This window comes from Castor canadensis, chromosome 7, assembly GCF_047511655.1.
Source record: "Castor canadensis chromosome 7, mCasCan1.hap1v2, whole genome shotgun sequence".
NCBI lineage: Eukaryota > Metazoa > Chordata > Mammalia > Rodentia > Castoridae > Castor > Castor canadensis.
Window position 1 is genome coordinate 94,762,364 of NC_133392.1, and position 14,985 is coordinate 94,777,348.

Here is a 14,985-nt window from a genome sequence, read left to right on the forward strand (position 1 = left end):
GCACAGAAAAGGACCCATTATGCTAGAAGTCTTAAGAAGTAATAATTCTTTGCTTAAAAATATTTCATCTTAACTATTTTGCCTTCTTTGTTATTGCATGGTTCTGGTACTTTTTTTTTTAATCTTTTTTTTTCTTTCTAAATACCGTTTGGTTACTTACCTATGTTCCATTTTAATCTATTGATCTTCACCCATCTTGGTTCTTTACTCTTTCCTGGCTGTCTCAACTTTATTGTCCAATTACTCCTTTGTGTATACTAGGCCTGCATTTGACTGGTTACTTTGATTTATATATACTTAGTTCTTACATCTGTACTGAATCCAATCCCACAAATGATATCTTAATGATCCCTTTTTGAATGCAAAATGCCTTTAGGATTTACCCTATGCTCTGGATGATGATTAATTTATTTGCCAACTTTGTCAGGTATTTCTGTGAAAAAAATTTTTTAGCTGAAATTGATACTTGTAAAGCAGATTATTCCCCATAGTATGGGTACGTCTCATCTGGATTGTTTAAGCCTTAATAGAAAAAAGACCTACCTCCCCACGAGGAGGGGACTTTATCAGCAGACCACCTTTGAACTCAAATTGCAAATCTTCCCTGAATCTCTGCTCTATGCAGCCAATTTACCCTGCAGAGAGGTAGGATCTGCTATTCTCCCTACTGTTATGAGCCAATTCCTTAAGATGAAAAATTTCTCTCTCTCTCTCTCTCTCCCCCCTCTCCGTATATTCATTTGGCCACCTGTATCTGTATGTTGTGCATACATGGATTCAACAAAACTCAGGTCAAAATATTTGATAAAAAAACCCCAACTATGTCTGTAACTGAATTTGTACAGATCTTTGCTGTTGTCATTATTCCATAGACAATACACTATAAGTAACTGTTTACAAAACATTTACTTTGTATTAGGTATTATGAGTAATATAGAGATGATTTTAAATGTATGAGAGTATATATGTAGGTGATAAGCAAATGCTATGACTTTTTATATGAGACTTGAGTGTGCATAGCTTTTGGTATCCAAGTGGGGATTCCTAGCACCAAGCCTCCATGAATTTTGAAGGATGACTGTATATTATCTGTTTGTTCTGTTTCTCTCAAAAACCCTTACACATTCTGATCTGGCTTAATCTGACCATTTGCTCTGGTCTCATCTCTGAAGGCTGAACAACTATTCATTCTGCCCAGTGCTATGAATAAGTTCCCCACACTTAAAAGACTAGATGTTTTTGGATAGCCCAAAAACTTAGACCATGGCAAATAATACATAGAAAGAGCATCAGGTTTTGCAATGTTTCCTCTCTCAGTCATGGACAAGTAGGATTTTTGTGACACTGTTTTCATTTTCTATATCCACATCAATTCCTATAATGTAGTGTGGTATTTTCAGCTTCCAACTAGTAGAAATGCTCACTGAAGATGGGTTGAAATATCAGTTTGTTTTTTATGTAGCAAAACTACAGGAAAGATCATATTTGATGATGCCAATAACACATGCAGCACCTATGATGTATTTTTCCCCTCCAATATCTTCTACTTATATGCTGCTGGAAGATTCATTTTTATACTTGTTGTTGGAAGGGTGAAATTGGTTGTGGTAACTCTAGGTAGCCATTCATAATTAAGTCAAGAAGACAGTGAAAAAAGAATTGTACTAACTACCATTGTTCTCTTTTCTTTAATGTTGTGTCTTTATCTTATAGATGTTTAAAAAAAATAGGGAAAATGTTCAGAATCAATGATCTCCAGTGCTCTCAAATATCAATTAATGCAAAAAGTGTGGGAAAAGTTTAGGATATATTAGCTTACTCTTTATTTTTTATATTTTATTTTACATACCTTAAATTCAGCTATTATGTTTCTAAAAAACTGTTAGAATTCAAAGATATAAAGTATTTTTACAATATGATTGTACAATCACCATCAAAATTTAGTATTAGATATTTTCCTACCATCCCTATTCCCTCAAAAATTCATCCTCTCCATTTGTAGGCAGTATGTCTATTAATATTCTTGAATTGGGAAACACCATCCTCTTTTCTTTCTAAGTAAATTTTATAGTCTATGTACTTTATATGAATGGAATTTTATGGAGAGTTTTTTGCACAACTTCCTTCACTTAGCACAGTGTTTTATGAGGCTCATCAGCTAGTAGCATGCTTCAGTAGCTCTTGTGTTTTTATGGCTGAACAGTGTTCCAGTGGAGGATACACACACACACGCATACACGTGCACTCTCTCACACACTTGTGTGCACACACTCATCCTCACACACTCACAATCACTCACACACTCATACATGCTCTCACACATGCACTTACACAAACACATGTGTGAGCACACACTCACATGCTCTCATACACGCACACTCACACACACTCACACACACGTGTTTGGCAGTACTGTGATTTGAATTCAGGGCTTCACACTTGGTAGGCAGGCTCTCTACCACTTGAGACACTCTGCCAGCCATTTCATGTCGGTTGTTTTCTAGATAGGATTGTAAGATCTATTTGCCTGGGTTGGCTTTGAACCATGATCCTCCTGATCTCTGCCTCCTGAGTAGCTAGATTATAGGTGTGAGCCACCAGTGCCTGGCTGGTTATATTGTTTGTAAATTTCTACATAGATGGACCCTTGGGCTTTTCCACTTTTAGGCTATTATGAATAATGCTGCTTTGAACACTTGTGTATATATTTTGGTGGATATGTTTTATTGCTCTTCAGTTCATTCCTAGGAATTGCATTCCTGAGTTGCATAGTAGATTTATATTTAACTTTTCAAGAAATTATCATTTTGTTTTACGAAGTAGCTACACCATTTAACATTTCTACCAGCAATATGTGGGGTACCAACTTCTCCAAATTCCTACCAATCTTTGTTACTATCTGTTTTACTGATGATAGTCACCCTAGTGGATGTAAAATGGCATTAGTTTCATTGTTGCTTAATTTGTACCTCTAATGATGAATGTTGTTAAACCTCTTTTTATGTGCTTGCCAGCTCTTTGGTTATCTTCTTTACGAAATGCTTATTCAAATCTCTTGCCCACTTTGAAATTGCATAGTTTATCTTCATATGTGTTCTTTATGTAGTTTGAAGCCTTTTGTCACATATATGATTTACATCTATTTTCATCCAGTTTGTGGCTTGTTTTCTCATGTTTTTCTTTTTTCTTCTTGAAATGGAAAGTTCTAAGTTTTAATGAGTTCCAATTTTTTCATTTCTTTATTCTGCTTTTGACATACCACTTAAGAACTCACTGTGTATAACCAAAGGTCAGAGACCTTCTTTTATTTTTTTGTACAAGATTTGTAGTTTTTGCCTTTACATGCAGGTCTACCATCTATTTTGAGTTAATTTTTTATTGGCTGTGAAGTAAGGTTCTTACTTTATATCCTTGGATGTCAAATTGGCCAAGGACTATTTGTTGAAAACATTATTCTTTCCCCATTGATTTGCCTTGCCACATTTGTACAAGATCAATTGACCATGAATGTAAGGGTTTATTTTTGGGTTCTTAATTCTGTCCCATTGATCTATATGACTATCACCATCCTGGCACCACCTGTTTTGATGACTGTAACTTACAAAGTTTTGAACTGGAAAGTTGTTCACCCCTCTACCCATAAAAATCATTTTGGCTATTCTAGAAACTACATTACTACATAAATTTTAGGATCAGCTTGAAAATTATTGTAAATAAAAAATCTGTTGAGCTTTGAGTAAGCATTGCTTTGAATCTGCTGAATGAATTTGGAGAAAATGTCATCTCAATATTTTCTTCTAATCAAAGAACATGGAATGTCTTCCCATTTATTTAACTTATTTAGGACTTATTTAATTTCTCTCAGGAATTATTGTATACTTTAATAGCCCAATCCTAAGCTTTTTTTGGTTAAATTGTTTCATCAGCATTTTATTCTTTTCAGTATTCTTGTGAATGGAACTTTTACCCTAATTTTATTTTCATATTTTCCATTGCTAGTTTATGGAAAAGCAATTCATTTTTTTTTTCTTTTTGCTACTGATCTTGGATCCTACAACTTTGCTAAGTATGCATATTTTTATTTGTACTATCATTTTAAAAAAATTGTGTGTGAAATGAATTTCATTGGATTTTTACTATAGATTATATAAATTGCTGAGAGATTTACTTCTTCTCTAATCTGAATGCATTTTGCTTCTTTTGCTCACCTCATTGAACTGACTAGAACACTCTGTAATACTGACCAGAAGTAGCCATGACAGACATCCTTGCTGTGTCATTTATCTTAGAGGAAAATGCTCCATTATTCATGATTAAATATGATTTTAGAGATAAGTTTTACACAGTTGCCCTTAAGTTGAGGAAATTTGCTTTCATGACTAGTTTGAGAATTTAAATTTAAATAGTGGATGAGTATCACATCTTGTCAAAAGCTGCTTTTTGCATCTATGGAGTTGATAGAATGTATGCTTTACCTTATTCTATTAATATGGTGCCTGAAATTAATTGATTTTCACATGTTAAACACCTTGCATCCTAGACAGAATTCCCACCTGGTCATCATATATATAATCCTTTCATATGTTGCTGAATTGATATGTTGCTAATATTTTCTTAAGAATATTTTTGACATCTATATTTATGATCGATGTTACTCTCTAGTTTTCTTGTGAATTCTGTTACTGGCTATTTAAAATGCGAACACTGACATATGGGATTAGTTGAGAAGTATTGTGTTTTCTTATATTTTGGAAGAGTTTATGAATGATTAATTTATTTATCATTTAAATATTTGAGAGAATATTTCCCTAGTCAAGCTATTGGTCCAAATATTTTTCTTTATTAGAAGATTTATAACTATTAGGTCAATTTCATCATTATTATTAATTTTCTTGGTGCTACTGTGGTTTGAACTCAGGACATTTTACCTTCTAGGCAAGTGCATTACCACACCATGCCTCCAGCCTTTTTTTTGCTTTATTTTTTGTCATGTAGGATCTCAGTATTTTACCCAGGGCCAGTCTTGGACAGGATCCTCTTATGGATGTCTCCCATTGAGATGGGATTACAAATTCATACCACAATGCCTGACTTGTTTATAGAGATGGGGGGGGTCTCACTAACTTTTTGCTTGGACTGTCCTCAAAATTCCATTGTCCCAATCTCTGCCTCCAAGTAGCTGGGATTATAGGCTTGAGCCACTGTGCACTGCCTTCACTATTTAATATAGGTTATTTGCTATAGGTTTCTTTTTCTTGAGTTAGTTTTCATAAATTGTCTCTTTAAAGGAGTGTCTGCAGTTCACTGAAGCTGTCTTTATCTTTTAAGTCCAACATCCAAACCCCCTTAGAAGGATCAGGAACTAGAGAAAAGGTTAGACTAAGAAGAATTAATTTAGAAGGTAACACACATGCACAGGAAATCAACATGAGTCAACTCCCTGTATAGCTATCCTTATCTCAACTAGCAAAAACCCTTGGTCCTTCCTATTATCGCTTATACTCTCTCTTCAACAAAATTAGAGAAAAGGGCAAAATAGTTTCTGCCTGGTAGTGAGGGGTAAGGGGGGAAGAGGGAGGGAGTGGGGGGGGGGTAAGGGTGGGGGGCAGGGGGAAGGGGAGAGAAATGACCCAAACATTGTATATACATATGAATATAATAAAAAAAAGGAAAAAAAAAGCCTCCTTAGAAGCCATTTCTATTGACTGCTGGGTTTTTTCCCTCTATGTATGTGTCACATACTGCTGTTTCTTTGTATAGCATATATTTTTTGCTATAACTTAGAAAATATATTGTAATAAATCTAGATTCTAATGCCCCCTCTTCTTGGGACTTGTTGTTATGGTTTTTTGTTCCATGGTTTGGTTGTTTGTTTGTTTGTCTTGAGACAGAATCTGGTTATGTAGCCTAGGCTGACCTTGAGCTCTCCATCCTCCTGCCTCAGCCCCCCAAATGCTGGGATTATAGGTGTGTGTCATCACACCCAGCTCTTGTTTCATTATCTGTTTATTTGCTAGACTATAATAATTATGTAGAGTATGTCTCCCCCTCAGTGTGTGAACACTGATGTCTCTGCTCAGGTTTTTCTTTTCTTTTTTTTATTTCTAAGCCTGACATTTTAGTGATGACTCAGTATAATCCAGCAATCAGATAATATTTTGTCAAAATTGTATTTAAACATCTTGCGCTAATAAATCCTTCACCCTTTGCTAGTGGATTTGTGTGTGGGTTAGAGAATGCATTCAAAGTTCAGGCAGCAAATAAGCGTGCTTTAGTTTTTACTTTTTTGCTCAGCAATTGTCTGTCTCAGCTCTGCTGTAGGCCTCACATTCAGTCAGAAACAAATCTATACTAGAACATTCTCGTGAGCTTATACTCACCTTAGTGAATATGGATAGCTTTATAGACCACAGAGATGTGGGAAACATATCAAGACTCAACCTAGTTGTTTTAACCTCTGAATATTTCTATTAAATTCTTGGCTAGTAGATTAGTCTATTTTTATACAACCAGTATCACAACTTCACACTAGTTGTGACATTGATCTCCTTCAAACATTGTCATCAAGGTTATTATTTCAATAGCACCTGTACTTTTCTTTAAATCAAGCCAGTCCTCTCTGGCAGCAGTGGGTTTTTTCACTACTTGCCTCTGGTTGAACTGTTGAGTTATTGGTGATAAAAGTGAAAGTGTCATGGGAGCAGTCTTAGGCTAAACATTACAAGTCCCATACTTTTTCCCTTGAATTAGAACTTCTCCTTTGTTGTATACCTTTGGTCAACTTTCACAGCACAGAAGTCATTGCTTGTCACAATTTTGTGCAGTGTCATTATTTCTTTTTGTGGGGAGAACTCGCTGAACCTTCTCATTCTACTATTCTAGCAACTGTGTAATTTTCATCAGAAAAAGCAAAAGATTTTCCTGAAGACTGCAGTAACTTTTAATCATACATCATTAAACCCAACTGTCATATTCCTTTTTTTTTGGTGTAAGGAAAATTAGGCCAAATAGCAATTGGCTTTTGTAGCTACTGTCATGAAGACTGGAAAGTGAGAGGATGTATGCTTGACACGGATTTCAGGTAAGAAACATATGGTGCAGTCCTTGAAATGTTGTATGAAATAAATATTCTCTTTAACACTTTTATGACACTATTCCAAGAGCAATCAAATATTCATGTCATTAGGCTTCAAGTTCAAACACAGAGAAAAGAGGAAGAAACTTAGTAATCTTGTGAGGCATAAATTCTGAGGTAAAAATATATGGGTTTTATACTTGCCTGACCATGTGCTAACATGATAACCTTGGGCAAGTTACTTAACTTCTCTATTTTCCAGTTTTTCTAAATCCTCATCATGTCAACTATGGATAATAATTGTTCTTTCTCCTATAGTGGTAGTAATGACTAAGTGCCTATCACATACTTTGCTCAGTTTGGTTCACAGCTGGTGTTCAACAAATGTTAGGGCCCTGTGCTCAGAGGAAATTTCTAGAATACCTCATCCAACTTAATATGTAATGCTTCTGTTCTCTCCACAGTATGATAAAACTAGAAGGAAGAATCCTTTAGTTCCTAATGAACTATGGAATACTCTAAAAACTGGTTGAATATGTTATTCCATGTAGAGAGATGGCTGGTTTTAATACATGAAACTAAAACTAGGCAAGCTACCAACTGATGATGCAGCTAATGGTGTCTTTCTTTCTAGGATTGAATCATGAACCAAAAGCTGTGACTTCAAAAGGAATGACAGCATGACATGAAAGTTGGAGGGATCCTAGTGGATCATTTACTATTTAGGTTATGAGATGCAAAGGAAGAATATAAATGAACTCATTAAAAATATTGCACTGAAAGCACGTTGGCAACTTTAGTTACTATGCATGTGTGTACCTATTGTACGTATATACTATGTTTCTCATTGTGTTCAAGTACAGATTAGATTTCTGATTCTATAAAAATGGCAGTTTACTTACACATATTTAGAAAGGAAATAAAAAATAAATAAGGTTTCATGAATATATTGAGTAACCAGCAGTCAAAAAAACCTCCATATATATGTATCCACAATGTAATTTCATTTTTAGTCAAAAGTAATCGATAAAATTAGTTATAATAATAACGAAAATCCTTTAAGGACATTATGTTTTGTATTTGTGATGAATTAATGACATCTCTAATTGCTTACAAAAAGTTTTCTATAGTAAATTAAAGCAAAAGATCTCATTAAGCCTCAAGTTCAAAAAGAGAGAAAAGAGGAAGAAACATCTTATGAAGCATATATTCTGAGGTTAAGCTATATGGGTATAACGCAAGCCTGACATGTCTCGAACTTTCTATAAAAATAGTTTGAGGCACAGTGTATTCTAAGGAACTAGAACTTTCCTGATGAATCAGGAATGGAAACAAAGCTGCTTTTGGTACAGCTTCATTTAAATGTGAAGGATTAGGAACCTCTTCTGTTCTGATTACTGCAATTGCCATGGTTCTTGCCAAATTTTCCACACACTACTTATTATCTCATTATTGTTCAGGAGAAGCAATGCCTGAATATATCATTGTTAATGATAAATCACTGTGAATATATTTGCTCTTTTAAGGGGGAAGAGTAGGGTGGAGGCAGGTGGATTGCGTCCACACAGACAGGATGGCAGTAGTGTTTTTCCAATTGGTCCCTGAAATCGTCACTGTTAGTGCTCGATATTGCTTTCATTCCCCTGAATTCATTGCTGAAAAATTGCTGACCACCTTTCCCTTGCTTCTTCCTACCTCATAATAACTGAACTATAACTGCTGTGTTTTCTGATTGCCTGAAACTGAGATCAGGACTGGTACCTAATAAATCCTCAAAGCCTGTACCAGCACTGTGTATCCATATGGTGATTTCAGAAAAGCTAGTCAAAACCTATGAAAGGTAAAAATGTACAGACCTTTCAGCAAAATTAATTACATGGAAAAAGTCCTTAGTAAGACTCATATCAATTGTGTCATGTTGCTGTGATTCCATTGTGTAGGAATGGCTAAGGAGTAATTCTCTCTTAGACAAGTTGAGTAGGGGATTGAGGAAAGTCCTATTTCCTCTTAGGTGACCCTTTAAGACTTAAAGGGGGTATGCAAAGGCTATAAAGCAAAAATGAAAGCAAAGAGATGACAACTGTGGTGAAATTATGGAAAGGAATAGGAAAAATAACATGATGAGAATAAGAATTTCTAGATGTTACAATGGTAATACAGCAAGCATAAGATGTGCTGTGCCTTACTCTTTAGAGTAAGGTTTGTAACACCTGTAAAATTAAGTCTGGTATTAAGATCTTTGCATGTGGAGACACTCAGGGCTTGGAGTACTCATTTGGAAATTTATTTTCCCTGTAGAATTAGATTTATATTATTTTAAGATTTGAGCCTGGGGTAAAGAATAGATTAAAGACTCCTGATAGAAGTTATACACAAGGAGGACCACAATATGCTAAGCGCCAGCAGAATAGTTAAGTCTCAGACTTTGGAACCAAGCTATATTTGAATTCCAGCTCTGCCGCTTAGTAGATATGCAATTGTGGATCAAGTCTTTTTGCCTTTCTCTACTTTAGTGTCCTAACCATTCATATAGGAATGATGATAGTGTGCAGCAGGATCACCCTAATTATTCTCTGTCATCCCTACTCCAATTGTTCTCTGCAATCTCTACTCCAAAATTTAGGAAAATACAAATAAAAACCATAGGAAACTATTACAATTTGCCTCACAGGCAGGTGTTTACTTATAAACAAATTTACTACTACTGTCAGAGATGTGGAAAACTATGATGGAACCAGTTTGGATCAAGTGTCTACATCGAGACACATCAGCTGTACAGTGATATGGTCTCTAATTGCATGACAGTATAAATCAAATTGCAAGGTTAGGATGGTCAAGTAATATTTCCCGTAAATTCTGGGGAGTGTATACTCTTGTTGGACAGGGAAAATGATGGGTTTCTACTCTAAGGTTTGGTGTGATTAATTTGAATGTCTTAAACAAATATGCATAGTTTCAATATGACTTTTCTGCAATGAGTCTGGGCATTTGGATGGCTTAAGGGCCATAGTCAATGTCACCTCTTATCATAATGTCACCATTATTTTAATTAGGAACTATTTATTTCTTCCTGTTTTACTTATAAAATACAAATGCCAATGAACTAATTACTTTTTTGCAAGTAAAACATTCTTTCATTCACTCTCCCAACATAATAGGATATTTGGTTTAGATCTCTGTGCACATAAAAATAAATTAGCATTTTCATGGATTACTGTTGAATTACCTTTTCTAAGGATGTGAATATATGTTTTGTTTTTAAATAGATCCAATCAAACAATGCAGTTTCCAGAAGTTTTTTGCATTTTTTTGTGTCTTATACTTTCATACTGTACTTCATTGTCTTTTCATCCCAATCTGAGTTTCTTATAAGGTAGTACTGGCTAGGTGATGAACTTTCACAGTTACTGTTTGGGAAAGCCTTTCCATCTCCTTAATTCCTAAAGAACATATTTGCTGAGCTAAGTGTTCTTAGTTAATGGGAGTTTTGTTTTGGTTTTTTAATCCTGTGCTTTGAATATATCATCTCATTCTCCTCTAGCCTACAAGATTCCCTTTCTGTTGTTTGTAATTCTAGGTATTGAACCACGGCCTTGTACGTACCAGGCAAGTTCTCTACCACAGAGCTCCCTCTCCAGTCCTGACTTGCTGTACGGTACTGAGATCGTCTTAGGTGGCTCCCTTGTGTTTTCTCTGTTGCTTTCAAAATTCTCTGAAAATTCTTTGTCTTCTGATGATTTAATGACAATGTGGCTCTGTGTAGACTTTTTGGACCTCACTTTATGGGGAATCTTTGTTTTTCATGAATCTAGGGATTTTCCTCCCTAGATTTGGAAAGTTTTTACCAATTATTTCTTTAATTATACTGTTTCTCTCTCTAATCAAAATTCTGAGATTGGTTTGCTTGATGATGTCTTAAAAGTCCTATAGACTTTCTTCATTCATTTTCATATTCTTTCCTTACAGTTTCTCTACTTGGATAATTTCAAAACATGGGTCTTCAAGTTTAGTGATTCTTCCTTCATCTTGATCAAGTTTGCTTGTTCAAGTACTCTACTGAATTTTAAAATTTCAGTCATTGTATTCTTTAGCTCCTAGACTTCTCTTTGTTTTTGTTCTTAAAATATTTATTCAGTAAATCTCTTACTTTGTTCATGTATTATTTCCTAATTCAGATTAGAGAACTATCTGCATTTTCTTGCAGTTCATTGAGCTTCTTTAAGACCACTGTTTTGAGTTCTCTGTTAAGCAGTTTATGAATATTTTTCTTTGGAATTGGTTACTGGAGCTTCAATCATTACTTTTAGTAACACTACAGTTTCCTGATTGTTCATTATTTTTTTGGCCTTCCATTAGTGTTTGTGCATTTGAAGAAGCAGTCACCTGTTCCAGACTTTATGAACTGAATTTTTTGGGTAGGTAATTCCCTTTCCTTGCTAGGTTCCTGGGTGGGTAAGATTTTATCCAGGACCACAGCTGAGCATGCTTAGAGCCATGTCACAGGGCTGCTTTCATGTTTCCAATCAGGCCCACTAATGTGAGCACAGGTGGAAATGACTTCTGATGGGTCCCTGGGAAGATATGACTGCCTGTGAGACCACAGTTGAGTGGGGCTGGACCACAGGTCTTGGTAGAGATCCACAGTCAGGTCCCTGGACAGCAGGCTTGTTACTTGGGGTGTCGGTGGGTTGGCTACAGCCTGCTTGTTTAAGGCAGCAGGACTGCCTCCAGAACTGGGGAGCTGAGGAAAACAGAACTAAAGTAAAGTAAGGAATATTTGGGATATTGGTATTAATAAAAATTTATATAAGTGGGGAAGAGAAAATTTGATTCTGTATGTACTTTTATTCCTAAAAGTGTTGATTTGTAAGTAGATAATTTCTAGAGAGAGTTATTTGACGTCCATGAAACACCACTGTATTATATCTTGGTTTTTGTTAATTAGATCAAAGCATAAATGTCCATGGATGGGCTTAGCAGGAGGCAATGAAAATCATTATATTATTAGCTTGTCCTGCTCTATTACTTTGAACTTAGAGAAATACGATGTTAGCATTAGTTTATTTTTGAATTGTATGCATGTTAAAAATTACAAATTTTATCATTATTGTGTGTTCATTAAGCAAATTATTTTACACAGATGGTTTTATGCATGGATAGATACATTTCAGATAATTGAACACAATGGAGTATAAGCAGAAAGCTGTAGATGTAAGTGAGCACTCAGCATGCAGGCCAGCCTCTCTGTGTGGGCACTCAAAGGCAGTAATGTTTTCATTTCATCCATGTGGTATTTAAAAACTTACCAAGCATTGCCAGGAATGATATGGAATGGAAATCTTTAAAATAGTGAGGAGATAATTCAATTAAACAGGACATGATGTGAGGATTTTCAAATATAATACTCAATTTAGCTAACAGACTATCTTTCTACAGAAACATTTTTTTCAGTTACATATGATATCTCAGTGACTCTTGCAAGTTTGAAAATCTTTCCCCCTGTTCAACAAACTTTTATTGAGTGCTTACTGTGTTCCTGTAAGTAAGCTCCTCAATAAAGATGAAAAGTAAGATATCATTCTTATTGTAAAACACTTTACAGTTATTAAGTGAAATAGATACAAAATGTATTATATATTTAATGGCAGTTTTAATGATTTCCATAAGCATTTAGCTTCACGAAAATTTTCTGTGTCACTTAATTCTGCTTCCTCATGTGACTTTTCCTGCCTTTCACTTCTTTCTGTCACAGTACTTGGAAGATCATGACAAGAATTTCTATACAAGGTTGCAGTAAAAATTTACCAAAATATTCTTTTATTTGTTTAAAGAAAAAGATAACTCATTTTCCCCATGTATTTACATGGGCAAAACTGAAAAAAAATCAGTAGACACTTTCAATGCTACCTTGGTCTTATTGCTTTCTTGCTTCTCTGTTGGCAATGCTTTATTTTCTCTTTTCCAGAACACCTGAGGCCTCAGAGCAAACCACCCGATGTATACACATAGCAGTAGTGCACTGCAATTTTATCACAGTAAAAAGGATCTCATACATAATATATACCTAAGTGTTATATTATTTCCTTCTTTATATAACTTTGTGTCTTTGGGATAACAGTAATTTTACTACCATGTCTTCAAAAGGCATCTCATGTCTTTCAGCTGTCTTTTCATCATACTTCTACCCACCATGATAAAAGGCTAATTTTTAGAAATCTGAAAACAAATGAATTTACAGAACAGTGCACATAAAGCTTCAATGAATATGATCAGGAGACCTTGCTAAAGCATCAGATCCCAAGTCTTACCTGAGAAGTTCGGATTCAGTACATTGAGATGGGAACAGGGAATCAAACTGGATTTTTTACCTCCATGGACTATATGTTTATTTGTACTTTAATAGAGTGATTAATGTCACGTGTGAGAGGAGGGTTAACAAAGGAAGTTAAGAAGGTTAATATGCTTAATGAACTTCCAATGCAAGAAAGAATACAGAATTTTTAAACCTGTTAAAATGACCTTAAAAAGGGGACTATGGTAGAAAGGAGAAACATAGAGAGGATGAGCCAATCTGGGTTATAATACATTTATACACCTAGAAATGTCACAATGAAACACCTTGAATAGCTATCTTAACAAACGAAAATGTCACTTTTTTTTTTTTTTAACAGCAGCAGAGAACAGGAAGGCAAAGTAGGTCCTATCTGTGAGGTTGGTACCAGTGGGATGAGGAGGACATGATGAAAGGGTGTAGGAGTGAATATGGTGGAAATGTTACGTATAAATGTATGTAAATGGAAAGATGAGACCTGTTGAATGGAGGAAGCGGGGAAAAGGACAATGATGGAGGGAGTCAACTCAACTATGATATATTGTAAGAACTTTTGTAAATATCACAATATATCCCAGTACAACAATAAAAAAATGAAACTCAGGATAGAAAAAAGTATTCAGTGAGGCAAAAAAAATGCAATGAATTTAAACTAATGCTTTCAGAGAAACAGTCAAAGAAGAGAAACTACTTGAAGCGAGTTACAAGAAATGCTTGGTTATTCAGCAGGAATTGACATAAAAAGTCAGATATGTTGGGGATAAGGCATTCCAGTAGATTCAAGCATGGACATTATATTGTATGCAAGAAATGTGAAAAGAAATTTTCATGTGGGAGGGTAGAGGTATAGGAATAAAGATGGGGTTGGGGATTAAGGCCAGAACAAAAGGCAGGGGCCAAATCATGAATAGTGCTTTTGTTATATTTTAAATATTTCTTGACACAATGCATAGGCAATAAAATAATGTGGTAAACATTACCTTTTAAGAAGATTATTTGGTAGAAGTATGGAAAATAAAGCAATGTAGCACAAGAATGTATGCAGAAGGAACAAGGACACAAAACCATTGCGGAGGTCTGGAGAGTAATAACAGGACTTTAGGGTAGCAAGTGACAGTGGAGATGGAGGTGTACACTGGATAGGAGAGACTGAAGGTGATTGATTACATACAGGCAGTTTGGCGTGGAATGCCTCCCTAGCCTTCAAGACTACTGGCATGATGAATTAAGATGATAAAGTAAAAAATTGCAGTTGAAATAACGGGTTTGATGCCAAGAAGGGAAGGGAAGCTGAGTTGATGAACTATTTTAATGGTGTGCATTATGAAATTTAGTGGATTTTTTTGACATAAAAATTTGCTCATTTGTTCTATAGGCAGTTGTCTATATAGGCCTAGAGGTAAAATTTTTGGATCAACAAATTATTATCTTTTAGATTTCGGCATTAAAAGAAATTAGTTAGGAGAACGTGGAGAAGCAGAGAGTCTTAGGATAGAAAAATTAAGGTACACTTAACTGTTAAAAGCCTGGGAAACAAGATCATGCCATGGATACTGAAAAAGTTCAATTAGAGAGATTA

General features: G+C 35.1%; 1 long non-coding RNA gene across 5 annotated transcripts in view; it reads left to right on the plus strand.

The window, feature by feature from the left end:
* LOC141424901 (uncharacterized) overlaps positions 1–14,985 on the plus strand; it is a 68,028-nt gene that overhangs the window by 11,812 nt on the left and 41,231 nt on the right. The window contains exons 3-4 of one of the 5 annotated variants that reach the window (XR_012449842.1): positions 7,710–10,730; positions 11,432–11,490. The exons of 1 other annotated variant lie outside the window; for it this stretch is intronic. This is a non-coding gene — a long non-coding RNA (uncharacterized lncRNA). Of the gene's footprint in view, positions 1–7,709; positions 11,491–14,985 lie in introns of all 5 variants that reach the window. 3 more of the 5 variants (XR_012449844.1, XR_012449841.1, XR_012449843.1) reach the window with 3 other exon arrangements.